The 15,348-nt window shown below is 32.7% G+C and overlaps 1 long non-coding RNA gene across 1 annotated transcript; it reads left to right on the top strand.

Annotated features, from left to right (window-relative positions):
• Positions 1-1,178: 1,178 nt before the first annotated feature.
• On the top strand, positions 1,179-3,778 carry LOC112940354 (uncharacterized). Its single transcript, XR_003244363.2, has 3 exons — positions 1,179-1,280; positions 1,868-1,918; positions 3,292-3,778. It is a non-coding gene; the product is annotated as an uncharacterized lncRNA (long non-coding RNA).
• The last annotated feature ends 11,570 nt before the right edge of the window (positions 3,779-15,348 follow it).

Here is a 15,348-nt window from a genome sequence, read left to right on the forward strand (position 1 = left end):
CACTCATAACCCCATCAGTAGAAAGTCTGTGCTCTGAAAAATTGTGCCTTCCACATCTGCTTTCAGCCTATTGAAACCTATTGGAGCTATAATTAAGAGAACATGTGAAGTATGGTTGAATCTTGTGTCAATGACACCAACTTTGAACATATATTTACCTACTCTTTGTAAATATGCTTTTGCTCCTTTTTACCTCCCCCCCACCCCCCAAACTTTTTTTAAGGTGATTGAGGATTCGTTCAATGAGTATTTAAGGCCTCAGAAGTCTCATTGGTTGAAAGAAACTTTTGTTTCTTATCGAGAGGAGGTGTAGAAGACTCCCTAGATGACGTTGTGTTAAGATTAGATTGTATTCTTATCCTTTGTTCTAGCCATCACCTGCAATGCACACATTAAAGCACAAGATTTATGAATGTTAGTTGAATTCGAAGAAACTTTGAATCAAACTTGAATACAGTCTTTATCTATCCTAATGAGAAGGAATATTGCCTAATAGGATTAGCGAGCCCCATTTAGCTCACTAAATTAGATAGTGGCACACATTCAAGAGATCAAGTACATAAGTCAAAGTCAATGCCAACTTGGTGATTCACCGAGTTCGTTCAGTTGTCTGAGATAAGTCGGTCAAAGCTAACAGTTGAAAAAGGAAAAACACAAGCATCAAGGGTGAAAACTTCTCCAACTCAGCGATTCACTGATTACTAAAAACACAGCATTTAGCGATGGATTTTAGCGATGAACACTATTCCGTCACTATATAACGACGGATTTGAAATGGAATTACCATTTTGTTATAAATTTGATAAATAATTCTTTGAGTAAAAATATAGCGGTGGATTGGCAATGAAATATTTATTGTGTCGCTAATTTTTAGCGCAAAATTTTGGCACCTAATATTTTCTACGAATTTATCAACAAAGTACGGGTGACAAAATTAATAAATATCGGGCGACGGAATTAGTGACGAAAAAATGTTGCTAAAATTTTTGATATATTTTTATAAAATTTTTATTGCTTAGTGACGAAAATATCCATCATTATATTTTTTCTAAATAAATACATTAATTTGAAAGCGACGAATGTTAAAATAAGTTAGTTAATCTGTCGCAGAATATTTCAAAAGCCATAAATTCTAGGGCACAAATTCATTTCAACATTTCAACCTCTCTCTCCAAAAAAGTCTCTCTCAAGCTCCATCTCCATTGAAGCTTTCCATGTATCACTTCAAGCTCCATTGAAAGCCTTCCAAGTCTCCACTGCTAGTTTTTCAAGTCTCCATTGTAAGTTCAAACTCCCATCTCGATTTCCATTTCGTTTAGCTTCCATCTCAATAAGGTTGTGGTTTTTCAAAATGAGTAGTTTAAACTTTTCTTTCTGCAAAATATGAATCCCAACTCGTTTCTGAATTGGATAATAGGTTGGCTGAATTAGGGTATCAATGACTTCATTTGAAAAAAATCATTGATTTCTATTTCAACTAATCTTCCGAAAATAGAGATTATAGTGGTTTGGGTGTATGAAAATGTATATTTTAACTCTTAACTCTTTCTATTTTATTTATCTTGATTGCTTGAAGTAGGATTGAGATTTTCTCAAAATAGGGTTTTTAGATATTTAAGTGTTCTGAAAATATGGTTTTTTTCTTGAAAGTCAAATTCATCCTATAGAAGTTTTTATGTCCTATTTTGTCAGAAAGAATGAAGTATTATCTAGTGCTTAAAATCTACTTCTGATTTCTTTATGTATTTTGACTAAGATGATATTTTGTCTGTATTCTTGAAACAACTTCACACTGTACATTATTTATACTGTTATTGTTCCATATTCTTGCGAATAACGAAGGTAATTAAATGTTGAGACCTTGCAGGCCCCTGCTGTTATAACCTTATCATCAAGGCCTAGTTGATAGTCACTTGAAGTAAGCCTCACTCTTCGTTTCTCTCTCTGATTTAGCTCAAGATTTAAGTTCTGAGGTATTTTGTTTACTCAATCTAACTATGATGAAGATTGTTGTCATTATCTCGAGACAATTCGAGTTAGAATTTTTTGAAGAGATTAGTTAAAAGTTTGGAGAATTCTGATTTTGTTGTTGTGGATGTTTTCGTGATGAGTTCTTGCTAGAGGAATACATTCTAAATTTTAACTTGTTTATTGCTTTTATTTGCTAGAATAATGCATTTTACACTTTAACTTTTTCTTTGATTTAATTTTCTAGAGAAATTTTTGTACTTATTAGCTATTTGTTCTATATAATAAATAATTAGCCAATCAAATAAAAATAACTACATAGTCATCAAGAACCTCTAAGATTAAATTTATTTGCTAACTGCTTATTAAATAGAAAGTTTTTCATCTAATGTGCTTCTGTCTGTTGCTGATGAAATGAAGTATTGGCTCCAAATTATTTTCTCTCTTGAGTTTCTCACAGACCGGATGTTGTTTATATTGTAAATTAATTGCAATGCTTCAATCCGTTTTGTTTCTCATCAATTGAAGAGATTGATATAATAATTAGATAGTTCGTATTTTTTTAAATCTACCTAGTGAAGAACTTTAGAAATTGTTCTTGTTTTACCAATATGCATGTTTTGTTCGAATTTGATGAATATGAATGTGAGTACCCTTCTAGTCCACGGTTTGTGATTGTTACCTTCTGAGGAGAATGGGGATGAGGAAGAGGAAGACTTTGAAGAAGACACTGACTAGTGCTTCATCACTGCTATTGCATTTTCATTATATTTTGTTTGTTTTTGATTTTCAATCACGGATAATCTGCTCTAACTTTTACTTTTCAATTTAGGCTTTTTAAAAGAAATATCTCTTGGATTTGAACTATGTGTGTTCTATTAATTGTTTCAATTTGTAAATAGATTATTTATTTCAATTGACTAACATTACTTGTTTGTGATTGTGTAACCATCAGGTTTTGGAACCTTATTAGATATGATGGTATTGAAAATTTTAGCCTCTTAAAAAGCTTCTCCCTTTCCCTAATGCCATAACTTGTGATTGTGTTCAAATTTTCAAAATATGTAACATATTTGTAATTCTCATTCTTTGTGTAAAGCTTACGGTAGAAATTCATGATCCCTTTACTCTTGTTACTTTTGTAATAGATACCTATGTTACTCTTGTATGTCAAGGTTCTAATTTTATCACTTTATCAACAAGCTCCTACAGAGACAATTTTAATATTTTAGCATTGCTCTACGTAATCTCATTATTATGTGTTATCTTTAATTTAATTTTGTATTAGTCATGAGCTAACAACAATATTACATTTGTTTACAGGTATGGCTTGAGATAAAATTCATGGAAAATTCTCAGGTGGGATCAATTCTGTTATTCGTGTAAGCATGCCAACTATTCCCAAGCCCACTATAGTTTTTCCTCAACAAGATGGTATCCAAGCAATATTGAAACGTCAACTCAAACTATCAGCCCCACTATCTCTAAGACGCCTCCAACTACACCAAATAAGAGTAACACAGTAGGCAAGAGTCTTTCTACTAAGAGCTATGTTCCATCATGTTATACCAATGGAGTTGCTGAAGATGAATCCAACACAAGTCATACAAGGACCCATGTCTTTCCAACTTCTGCAGAGTTGGTCTATTCTCTTGATTGTATTTCTGAACTTTTATCTACTTACTGTGCTGAACACATTGAAGATATTTTAGATAGTATTTCACTATCAAAATTTTTCAAAAGTGATGTTGATCCCAATGGAATCAATTTAAAAGGTGTCTCAACGGTTGTAAGAAATGGTTATTTTGGAGAATTCAAGGTATAACTCTTCGTTGTTAATGAGTTTAGCAAGTATATTCACATATTTAGATAGGACATTAATGTATTACTTTCAAAACTTATTTCAGAAAAATTTCTACTGGGATGTTTCCATCGGTGAAATATAGGAATTTCATTTCTAAAATAAAAAAAGATGTTGTTAGGCCTAGTAATGTACCAAAAAATCTGTGGGAAAGATGGATGCAGCTTTGGGGAAGTGCATAGTCTATTAAGAAGTCGGAAATTCGAAAAATTGTCATCGCAGCCATGAAATTTTTGTTGGAACTCACATTTGCGGCTCAGTTTCAATTGGAGCACATAGCAGGAAACTTTTGAGTATATATTAACTCTGTACCTAACAGTGTCTATTGTATGGTATATATAACGTTATTTCTTTCGTATAGACTATTGCAAAAGGTCGAGATCCTATGCCAAGTTAGTTATGCCTGCACGTTTGTACGCACGGACATGATAGGAAATAATTTGTTGGTGAGCATTCTAGAGATTTCCATGTAAGTCTAAAGCTCAGATGTGTTTTGGTTCTTTCCTACTGTATTGTTAGTGCAATTTTAGTCATGTTTTAAAGTGTATCTGTTGCTGCTATTTGGTATAATTCTAATGATATTTTGAGACTTCTCGATGTTATTTTAGTCTTTTTTTTACGTGATTCTAGTGTCGTATTTGTGTAACTCTAGTGCAGTTCTTTTTGGTGAAATTAATGTTCAGTTTTAAAGAGAACTAGTACTACTATTTTGGTGTAATTCGAATATTGTTGTTTGAGGCTTTTCCATTTCTATTTTAGTGTTGTTTTTGTTTGGCTAGTAAGTGTGCTGCCATCAAGAATATTACTGTTGTTATTGTCGTCAGGCTAATAAGTGTCCTGCCATACGTTTCTTGGTGGGTTGAAACCTGCTTGATGAGTTCCTGTTGCAGTTAGAATGCCTATCACAAGAATAGTATCACTTAGTTTTTTTGGAAAATCTTTGGTTCTATTATAATTTGAGCAATCGTGAAGCTTCTAAACACTAGATTGAGGTTGGTCCCCTGTTTGTTTACTCTTGGATTGTCCATTTTATTGATCTTCAACTAGAATAACCAACACTTGCAAGCTTCTTATTCAAATATACTTGCCTTGTATTGCTTAGTTGAGACAACAAGATGCAAAATAGTGTTTCATTGTAAATCCTTCTTGTTTAAAAGATGATACATGTTAAAAACAATTAGGTTTTCAAGTAATAACTTTAATGCTTCAAACTAATGATTCTTGACAGCTAAATGAAGGCAAGTCTTGCCACGAGCAGTCACTTCTTCTGCTGAGTCTGCTGAAGCCACATGAAACTCATTCATGACATGTTCTATGCCCTTGATTTTTGTATAGTAGTACCTCTGAATCATGAATATGCACTAATAACTACATAACATTCTTCTTATTTTAGTTTTGGTAGATAACTTTACGGTTTTTGCATGTAGATGAGATGAATGTCCTATAAATTTTAGCCTCTGTTATTTTCTGGATGTGAATCTTATTGCAGTATTCAAAAGTTCACAGCTACATTTGAAGTTCTGTCGTTTTCTATGTACACTCTGAGCTTATTCACATCGTATTTCATGTACCTATAGAAAGAAAATGATAAACAGACAGTTGATAATTGTGCTTATGGTACCTGATAGCCTATTTCCTTGCAACAACACAGTTCTTTTATAATTGAGATAAACTTTTGATAAGTTGATACATTACTATATGCACATGGAAACTAGACAGCCTATCTTGCTACAACAACATAGTTCTTTCCTGGTAAAACAAGGGACATGTCCTTTAAGCTTAAAAGTTTGTGTAATTTTCTACATTTTCCTTCAAAATTTGTTTTTTCCCGTATGTTTATTACTTTCTCATTTTCTCTACTTATTATAGGAAAAATATGAATAAATATACGGCAAAAAGTAGTTTCTCAAACTAATATTGATCAACGTGAAACATATTACCAAGGTGCTAAGGGAGAAAAGAAAAGAAGGATATAAGGTATTGGATTTGTAGCAAAAAATTACTATGGGGAGAATCTTTGTGGCTCATCATCATTACCACCTCCATTTTCTCAATCAACATCAATAACAAATATGGATGATTTTGTAAAGCAAATGATGTCTGCACTAACTAGTCATCTTGTTCCTATTATTGTTGAGAAGGTGCAATCATCAATTACTCCAGCCGACAATCCATAAATATTTTTGACTAAAAATGTATGGTTTTGGAAATTTCTACTTATATTGTGAATAGTCAATGAGTATTATTTAATACGAATATTTGTTAATTTTGGAGTATTTAGTAATTTTAATTTATTTTATTTGAGCAATGCATATTTAAAATAACCAAATAAAATAATTTTTAGCAACAAATTTAGCGACTGTTTGGTCGTTGCTACGAAAAGAATGTTGACGACGGATCAGCGACGAATTATTAAAAGCCTAATATGTTGTAACATAATATGTTGATGGAACTTTCGTCGCAAATTTATCCATAATGATGAAATCAATTATGAAATTCGCAACAACACTATATAACATAATGACGAATCAGTCCGTCGCTAACATGTGGCTACAGAAATGTTTCTTCACTATGATGTCGCTAAAGTTTCAACAAAACTCATTTTTTTGTCATATAATTATGAAATAAGCAACAAAATTACATAAAAATAATGACGACTAAATCCTTCACTAACAAGTGGTGACGGAAATATTTTGTCACTATGATGTCGCTAAACTTGTGACGGAACTATTTTTGGTCACTAAGAGATTACTAACGAGCATAATAGCAATAATCAATAATTTGTTTCTAATCTGTCACTAATCATGATTAGTGACGGATTTTAATTATATAGTGATGGATTGTGTCCGTCGCTAAGTGCTGTTTTTTTAAGTAGTGACCCAATTAGTTCGATGTACAAAGACAAGGCCACCAAGTAGGACAACACCCAAGGCCATGCATAAGCTCAAGAAGGCGAGATAGGTTTTACTCTGTGATTCGCCTATGTTTCTTGGTGAGCAAACACAAGATCGTCAAAAAAGAATTTTAAGCCCAATGCCTATTTTTCAAATTTAAATCGACCTGCACAATAAATATGAGTTTCCCCCCAACAATTAAAATTCACTTATATGATTTTCGTCCCATGGGTACTTAGATTCCCCTCGTTTATCACTAAGTGTTGCTCTAATTGATATTTCGCCTTATGAAAGTAGTCCCCTTAAGAAAGTAGTCACCTTTTCTATCATTGGGAATAATACAATGGGTCAACACTAAGATACTCATACTTCACTCACATTCAATTAAGCACAAACCAACAAATAAATCGACTCAATTTAGTATTCTAACCAACACAATCATGATTCACCATTTATACACACATTCATAGTCAAAATCACATGGTATAGTTCAAATTCAAGAATATGATGCTATCCAACTAAATGAAACACTTAATCTCAGTTACAAGGCTCAATTTCACAACATTTATGCAATCTAAACTCAAAATCATCAACGAGAAGTATAAACACCAACCTTATTACCAAAAAAAGAAAGAAGAAACCGAGGAGTGAAATTTATTGGATCTCTAGTAAATCCAAACTTTATTCCTCCTAATATATAAAGATTTAAAATGCGCATAAACTATAAAATTGAAGTTCTACGAGTCTAGTTTCCATGGCACTAAAACACTCATCTGTACAAATTCAGAATAGAGAGATATATACACACCTCGAACCAGATCACTTAGCTATAAGCCGGTGGTCTTTATAAATGACCACCTTCTTTGTTATTTTTCATGAGATACATATGAAATTCCATAAAAGAACATAATCCACCCTCGAAATACTCCTTGGGTCCTTAGATTCTCAACTCAACAGTTGAACGAAAGTTGCTCTATGTCGCGAGCTCATCGTTTTGGTATAATTTTCTTGTTGATTCAAGATTTGTTTGTTGTTTATTCAAAGAGGAATAATCTTAATCTTATAAATTCAAATAAATTAGTTGACGTAATCTTATTTTATAACCCTTCTTTGTAATTCCATGCCGTAACATCAGTTTATAGATTTTTAAGCCTTCTCGTGGTGTCTTTGATATTCTGGTTTTTCGCAGCCCCTGTATAATATTTAGTTTGCCTATTATTCTTGTTTATTGTGATGATAAGGTTATGTAGAAAATGATGATTTGGTTTAATTTTTATTGGAGTCACGTATAATGGTTATTGGATTGCACATGTGAAAGACACCTAGTTATCTTGCCTCAAGAATTTGTTTCTCCTTCGAGATATTGTGGGAATATACATCTTGAATAGTACCTGGTTTTTCTTTGTGTATAAGGCTCATTTTATGCTTTGTACTTGCCTGTTAACGAGTGTGGCTTCAGAGACTTATCAATTAGTTATGGCTTGTGTAGAGGACATGTAACACCTCCCTAATGGAAAGAGATAGTATTAGAAAGAACCATTTTTTGAAAGTGTGATTATGAAATTTTTCTAAGTTATGATAAGTATGAATTTTGGGTCAACTTCAAATAACCATAACTTCCAGTACATGATAAGTTAGGTGCAAATAAGATGTTAACTGAAAGGTCTTGGAATTTTCTTTCCAACTTCACTGAGTTTGCTAATTTTTGAGCTCGTATGAGGGAGATATGCCCGTTCAAAGTTGGGTATAATGGTCTTTTCCTTACCCAATTAAGTTAATTTGTTTTTAGTAATTAAATTGGGCTTATAACTGAATTTGCTTAGGTTTCACAATTGAAAAATCACGTTAGGGTTTTACAGAGAAGAACTCAAGAAGAGAAAGGAGTAGAAAAGGTCCAGATTCGTTGATTTCATGAAGAATTGATTGTGGATTTTTCCAAGCATTTAATCCTACGAAGTATGTGCGTTTACATAGAGTTGTCTTCTTTCACCCAAGAGCGAAACATGTTTATTTAAGTGTTTTTGTCCTAAAAGATTGACAATTTGATGTTCTTGACTTGTGTTCTTGAATTTCTTTCCTTCTTGATTTTGGGATGAGATTGGGTAGTTGTTGAGGGTTTAATGTAGATTACTAGAGTGATTTTGAGTAAGATTCTTGTGAATATTTTTTGGGTACCTAATATGAAGAGATATTGAGAAAAAGAATTAAATTGAATCAAGATTAGAAAATGAGTTGAAAACTTTGTTAGGGTTGCCTGGGGAAATGCACTACAATGGCTGGGGAAGCGCTCCAGCAGTGCGCCCAGGTCATTCGCCCCAATCCATTTTTCCATGTTTAGCCTGATTTTGTCTTTCTAAAGTGTACTAACAATTCATATAGATTCTAAGTACTCTAAATGACTTTTAAACATCTAAAAATCATCCAGAAACATGAATCGTAAACCTAAATCCATAAATTTAAATTCAAGGTAAATTAAGAGCTAAGTCTAGAGAGTTTGTAGAGTCTTTATAAGAGGTCTTTTGCAATTGCGTTAAACTTGTTTAAGACTTGAGACTTTAGTTAGGTAAACAATATCAAATGAAACTCATTTATTCAAAAGAGTATATAGGGACTATGTATTCCCGAAGAGTAAATGTTTTCACATTTGAACAAGAAAGGAAACCCGATTTCCAAAAGAGACTTTGAGCTAGTGTTCAATAAGGATTATATGCTTTCACAATTAATCAAGAGAGGAAACAATAATTTCCTTGAAAACGTTTGGGCTAGTTTTTGAGTAATATCTCAAACCATATAACTTATGTTTTTAAACATATGATCTAGTTATATTCTAGGAGTAGTATTGAGCACCGATATGGAGGAGAGTTTAGACAACTCCCTTCTCCAATAAACCATGTAGCCTTCATGAATAGGAAAACGGTCATTCTTTTTAGATGATTCCTTAGTGCTATTTTGCATCGACTAGTGGATCAACTTAGTAGTCAGGATCTATACCCTTGGCAAGGTATAAGATGACCTTTGCAGTGTGAGGACAAATAATAAATTATCACATAGCTTTTAAGTGATGGTTGTGGTTTAGATAAACTCTCATACAAAGTATTTTTTACTCTCATATACATGGAGTTAAATGTATTTTATATACAAATAGAGTTTATATTGTATCTTTGCATACAAACAGAGTTACTATTGTATTTCTCAACACAAAGAGTTGTTATCCATGTTTAATATGTTTTATATTGCATTCATATTATTGCTTAATATTGAAATGAGTTCAGTTGAGTTAAAGTATTTTCTGTTAGATTCCTTCCAAGATTTTGTATTTTATAGTATTTCTCTCAAAATCTCATAAATTCAATGTATTGATGCTAGTTAACCTGCATTTTTTTATGATGTAGTTTCAGGTAACCAAGGTCAGCATCCAACGCATTATTCATCTAGTTGAGCTTAAGATTTCTTGGTGAGCCTCCTTACTTTTGGAGGATCCCCTTTTTAATATTTTTTTTAGTTCATTAGGATGTCAAGGGTCTTGTCCCGACGTCCATTTCAGTTTTTTGAGGCTTCATACACTGTTAGTTGATGTTAGTTCTTGATACTTTCCATTTCTTTTGATATTTGAGACTTGAGTTGTCATTTTGGCAAGTAAATATTTTTTATACATTTTAATTTATCTATTGAGATTTAAGTTTACTTGTTAAAGTATTTTTGTCATGAATAAGTCTTCCTCTAAGAGTTAAGCCAAGTGAGGGATTCGCTTGGGGCTAAAATGGTTCTCCAGTGCTCAGAGCATGATAGGACACTTCAAATACCTAACACCTTTTTGAAGTGTAAATTGAACCACAACCCTTTAGGTATTTTGAAATGATTTTTCTTCTTTCTTCAAAAAGATTAAGCGGTGACTCTAAAAAATTGTTTTTTTTCTTACAAGGTTAATTGATTGTCGAAAAATAAGTCTTTTATTTCTTATTCAATAAAACATCGAGAATCGTTCATGAACCGATTAAAATTAACTCAAAATGATACCCCACTAAAATCGAAAATCGGACTCACTGAAATCATCGGATTTCAAAAAATAGTCAAATGATGGAATTACCCTCCTTACCTCTCTTAAGGCTATCACTGAACTTTTCACTCAAATGCTTCAAATTCAACCTAAGGTCTTCAAAACCTTACCAATCACCTCAGTGGACCAAACTTGAAATTCCGAGTGTGATGGAACTAATAGAAATTCCATCTGACGCTTGGAACTCCAAATGGTGACCGAAGTCAACTCTATCAAGAATTCATAACTCAAGAAAGGTAAAATTATCAAAAAATACACCCGGTCACAATAGGGACAACATCAACCTTCCAAAATATACAAACTAATCATGTTACTGCTAAGGGAAGGGTGAAATTAAAAATTTACAATCAAAAGCAAATTCAGTGAAATGAGACATTACATAAGACCTTTGAAAGAGGATCCCTTGTTCCAGAATAATGTGCTTCTAAGCTCATGATTGTGGTCCTTACCTTGGATAGTAGGAAACTCTCTTTTTGGTGAGGGGAAGTACACTGAACTTCATGTTATAACTCACACATGGTTTATGTCGATAATTAATGTCACCGGTTTATGTTTTACACAAAAGACTTATGTTATTATTAAGATTATGATTTAAACAAGAATGTGTGGTCTTGTATTATGTTTTATATAATCATATCATCATATTTATATTATACTTTATTAGTCATTACATTACTATGTTTCCAGATTTTTCATGTTAGGTTCGTGCATCTTTTTCTATATTCAGTACATTTTGAACGCATATATTGTTGTGCTTATATTGTTTTTAATATATGTTCTCACACACACATTTCAACCGTTGTTAATATTGGATGTCATAAGCTTTTCTTAGATTTGGTGAGTCCACGTGGTTCAAGGACATGCCTCACTTATGTTTCTTTAATGTCATTCGGACTTATTTCTCAACTCTCAAATTATTCAAGTGATCCTAAGCTCTTCCTAGTTCTAATTATGCAATAGAGGTTTGTCATCAGATATTACTCTTTACGCAATTATATCATTGTACTATGATTGCATGAAATGTTGAGATTTTTACAGGGGTATAATGGTCTTTTCCTTACCCAATTAAGTTAATTTGTTTTTAGTAATTAAATTGGGCTTAAAACTGAATTTGCTTAAGTTTCACAATTGAAAAATCACGTTATGGTTTTACAGAGAAAAACTCAAGAAGAGAAAGGAGTAGAAAAGGTCCAGATTCGTTGATTTCTTGAGGAATTGATTGTGGATTTTGCCAAGCAATTAATCCTACGAAGTATGTGTCTTTACATAGCGTTGTCTTCTTACACCCAAGAGCCAAACATGTTTATTTAAGTGTTTTTGTCCTAAAAGATTGACAATTTGATGTTCTTGACTTGTGTTCTTGAATTTCTTTCCTTCTTGATTTTGGGATGAGACTGGGTAGTAGTTGAGGGTTTAATGTAGATTATTAGAGTTGTTTTGAGTAAGATTCTTGTGAATATTATTGGGTACCTAATATGAAGAGATATTGAGAAAAAGAATTAAATTGAATCAAGATTAGAAAATGAGTTAAAAATTTTGTTAGGGTTGCCTAGGGAAATGCACTACAGTGGTTGGGGAAGCTCTCCAGCAGTTCGCCCAGGTCGTTCGCCCCAATCCATTTTTCCATGTTTAGCCTGATTTTGTCTTTCTAAAGTGAACTAACACTTCATATAGATTCAAACTACTCTAAATGACTTTTAAACATCTAAAAATCATCCAGAAACAAGAATCCTAAACCTGAATCCATAAATTTGAATTCAAGTTAAATTAAGAGCTAAGTCTAGAGAGTTTGTAGAGTCGTTATAAGAGGTCTTTTGCAAATGCTTTAAACTTGTTTAAGACTTGAGACTTTAGTTAGGTAAACAATATCAAATGAAGCTCATTTCTTCAAAAGAGTATATAGGGACTATGTATTCCCAAAGAGTAAATGTTTTAACATTTGAACAAGAAATGAAACCCCGATTTTCAAAAGAGACTTTGAGCTAGTGTTCAATAAAGAGTATATGCTTTCACAATTAATCAAGAGAGGAAACAATAATTTCCTAGAAAACGTTTGGGCTAGTTTTTGAGTAATATCTCAAACCATATAACTTATGTTTTTAAACATATGATCTAGTTATATTCTAGGAGTAGTATTGAACACCGACATGGAGGATAGTTTAGCCAACTCCCTTATGCTATAAACCATGTAACCATCATGAATAGGAAAAGGGTCATTCTTTCTAGATGATTCCTTAGTGCTATTTTGCATAGACTAGTGGATCCACTTAGTAGTCAGGATCTATATCCTTGGCAAGGTATAAGATGACCTTTGCAGTGCGAGGACAAATGATATATTGCCCCCTAGCTTTTAAGTGATGGTTGTCGTTTAGATAAACTCTCATACAAAGTATTTTTTAATCTCATATACATGGTGTAAAATGTATTTTATATACAAACAGAGTTTATATTGTATCTTTGCATACAAAAAGAGTTACGATTGTATTTCTCAACATAAAGAGTTGTTATCCATGTTTAATATTTTTTATAATGCATTCATATTATTGCTTTATATTGAAATGAGTTCAGTTGAGTTAAAGTATTTTCTTTTAGATTCCTTCCAAGCTTTTGTATTTTATAGTATTTTCTTTTAGATTCCTTTTTAAAATTATAAGAATCATGCTCAAGACTTCGTGCACCAAGTAAAAGATAACTTAATTATAAGAACAAGCCTTAGGCGATGAACTAGGACTAGGTATGATCGAGTTATTGTTTGTGATAATTTTGATGAATACATCAATGTGATAGTTTTGGTTTCATAGATATATATATATATATGTATATATATATATATATGTATATATATATATATATATATCTGTGTGTGTGTGTGTGTGTGTGTGTGTGCGCGCGAATGTTGTGTTATTGATCACATAAATCGAATATAGGGATAATTGGATGAGGTAGCTATGAATCATGACTTGATTATATGAATGTGCAAATATACATTGTGATTGTGATTGTGGCTTGTTGATTGGATGGGGTGTTGAATTCTAACACACTAACGTGGGATCCATTGCCACGTTCCGACATAAATATTATATTGGTTGCGACATTTTGGAACAAACATTGGGTCAGGTACCATGTTCTTAATTCTAACTGTTTGGTTTTGGGTTTTCATGAGAGAATCTATGACTTTACATAATTGTATATCTTGAAATTGTGAAGCTGTATGTTGTTCTTTGATGTACCGTGGTTTCACGATACTGTCAATGCTTTTTCCTTAAGTTTAGTGTGTGTCTAATGCCTTTTTGTAGTAGTTTTAATGTATTTTTGTCTTTGTTTTCATGAAAACTTTCCAGAATAAAAACGTAGAAGAACTGTGCTGAAATTGTAGAAGTGATGACCTATGGAGCCATCGACGTTCCATCGACCCATCGACGGTCCGTAGGTGGCAACCTTCATCCAAAGAAAAATGCTACTGAAGGAAGATTCGAGAATTTTAACCATAATTGAGGCTACGAAAGCTATTGATGGGCTGTCACCTCCACAACGAACCGTCATTCATTTCCGTCATTGCTAACAGAAAGTAACCCCAGTACCTGTCTTGAAAAGATTCTAAGTGTGGATAAACGGATGCCATCGACAGACCGTCTTTTACTGAACGGACCGTCATCCTGGTCCGTTGATGGTAACACTGAGTTGGAGAAGAAAGAAACTGAAAAAGATTCTAAGTGTGGAACAACGGGAGCCCTTGATGGTCCGTCGTGGCCTCAACGGTCCGTCAGTCTTGCCGTCGATTCAGACGCGTTTTTTGGGAAGTTTTTCCTTAAAGATATTTTCTTTTTATGTTACTAATTCTTTATTATACATACTTGTAAAAACCTCATTTTTTGGGTTAGACTCTTGGTTATTTTTCTGATTTTTCATATTTGTTGTTGAATATTGGGTTATGGTAAATATTTCATTTTTCCATAACCGTTTGTTGCATTATTTTCTCGAATTCAAGTGATTTTATGGATTTTCATCAAAGTAAGTACATGAATTCTTCTCTGATCAATATAAATTGTGTAATTATGAACAAGGGTAACTAAATCCATAACTAGGGTTGTGGGAACCATGGTTAAATAACAATGTAAAAATTAGCTAAATTTACAATTCTAGAATAGTGTCATGCATGTATTGATAATTCATTCGTTTAGAAGTCTTTTTAACGAGTACACGCGTTAGTTTTCGCCTTGTTGCTATTGTCGGACCAAGGAGGTAGATAATAAGAAAATAATTATTAGCGTAGATTAAGTATACACTATCTAATAGGCTAGTTTTGATTGGTGCGAAGTAATAACTAAGCCATATATTGATTATGATGCTCAATATGAGGTAAAGGTAAGGTTTACTAAAGCATACACATATAGTCAGACCAAGGTGCGTAGTGAAATTTCCTAGTTGACGAACCAAGGAATTAGGGATACATAGCTTACCACTTTGCATGTAAGATACTAGAAAATAATCGTTATAGCTAGACTTACCACATTATGAACCTGTGGGGAACACATATGTACTAGTTACTCTCATCACTTGTTAATATC

The sequence above is a fragment of the Solanum lycopersicum genome, chromosome 11 (assembly GCF_036512215.1).
Source record: "Solanum lycopersicum chromosome 11, SLM_r2.1".
NCBI classification, from domain to species: domain Eukaryota; kingdom Viridiplantae; phylum Streptophyta; class Magnoliopsida; order Solanales; family Solanaceae; genus Solanum; species Solanum lycopersicum.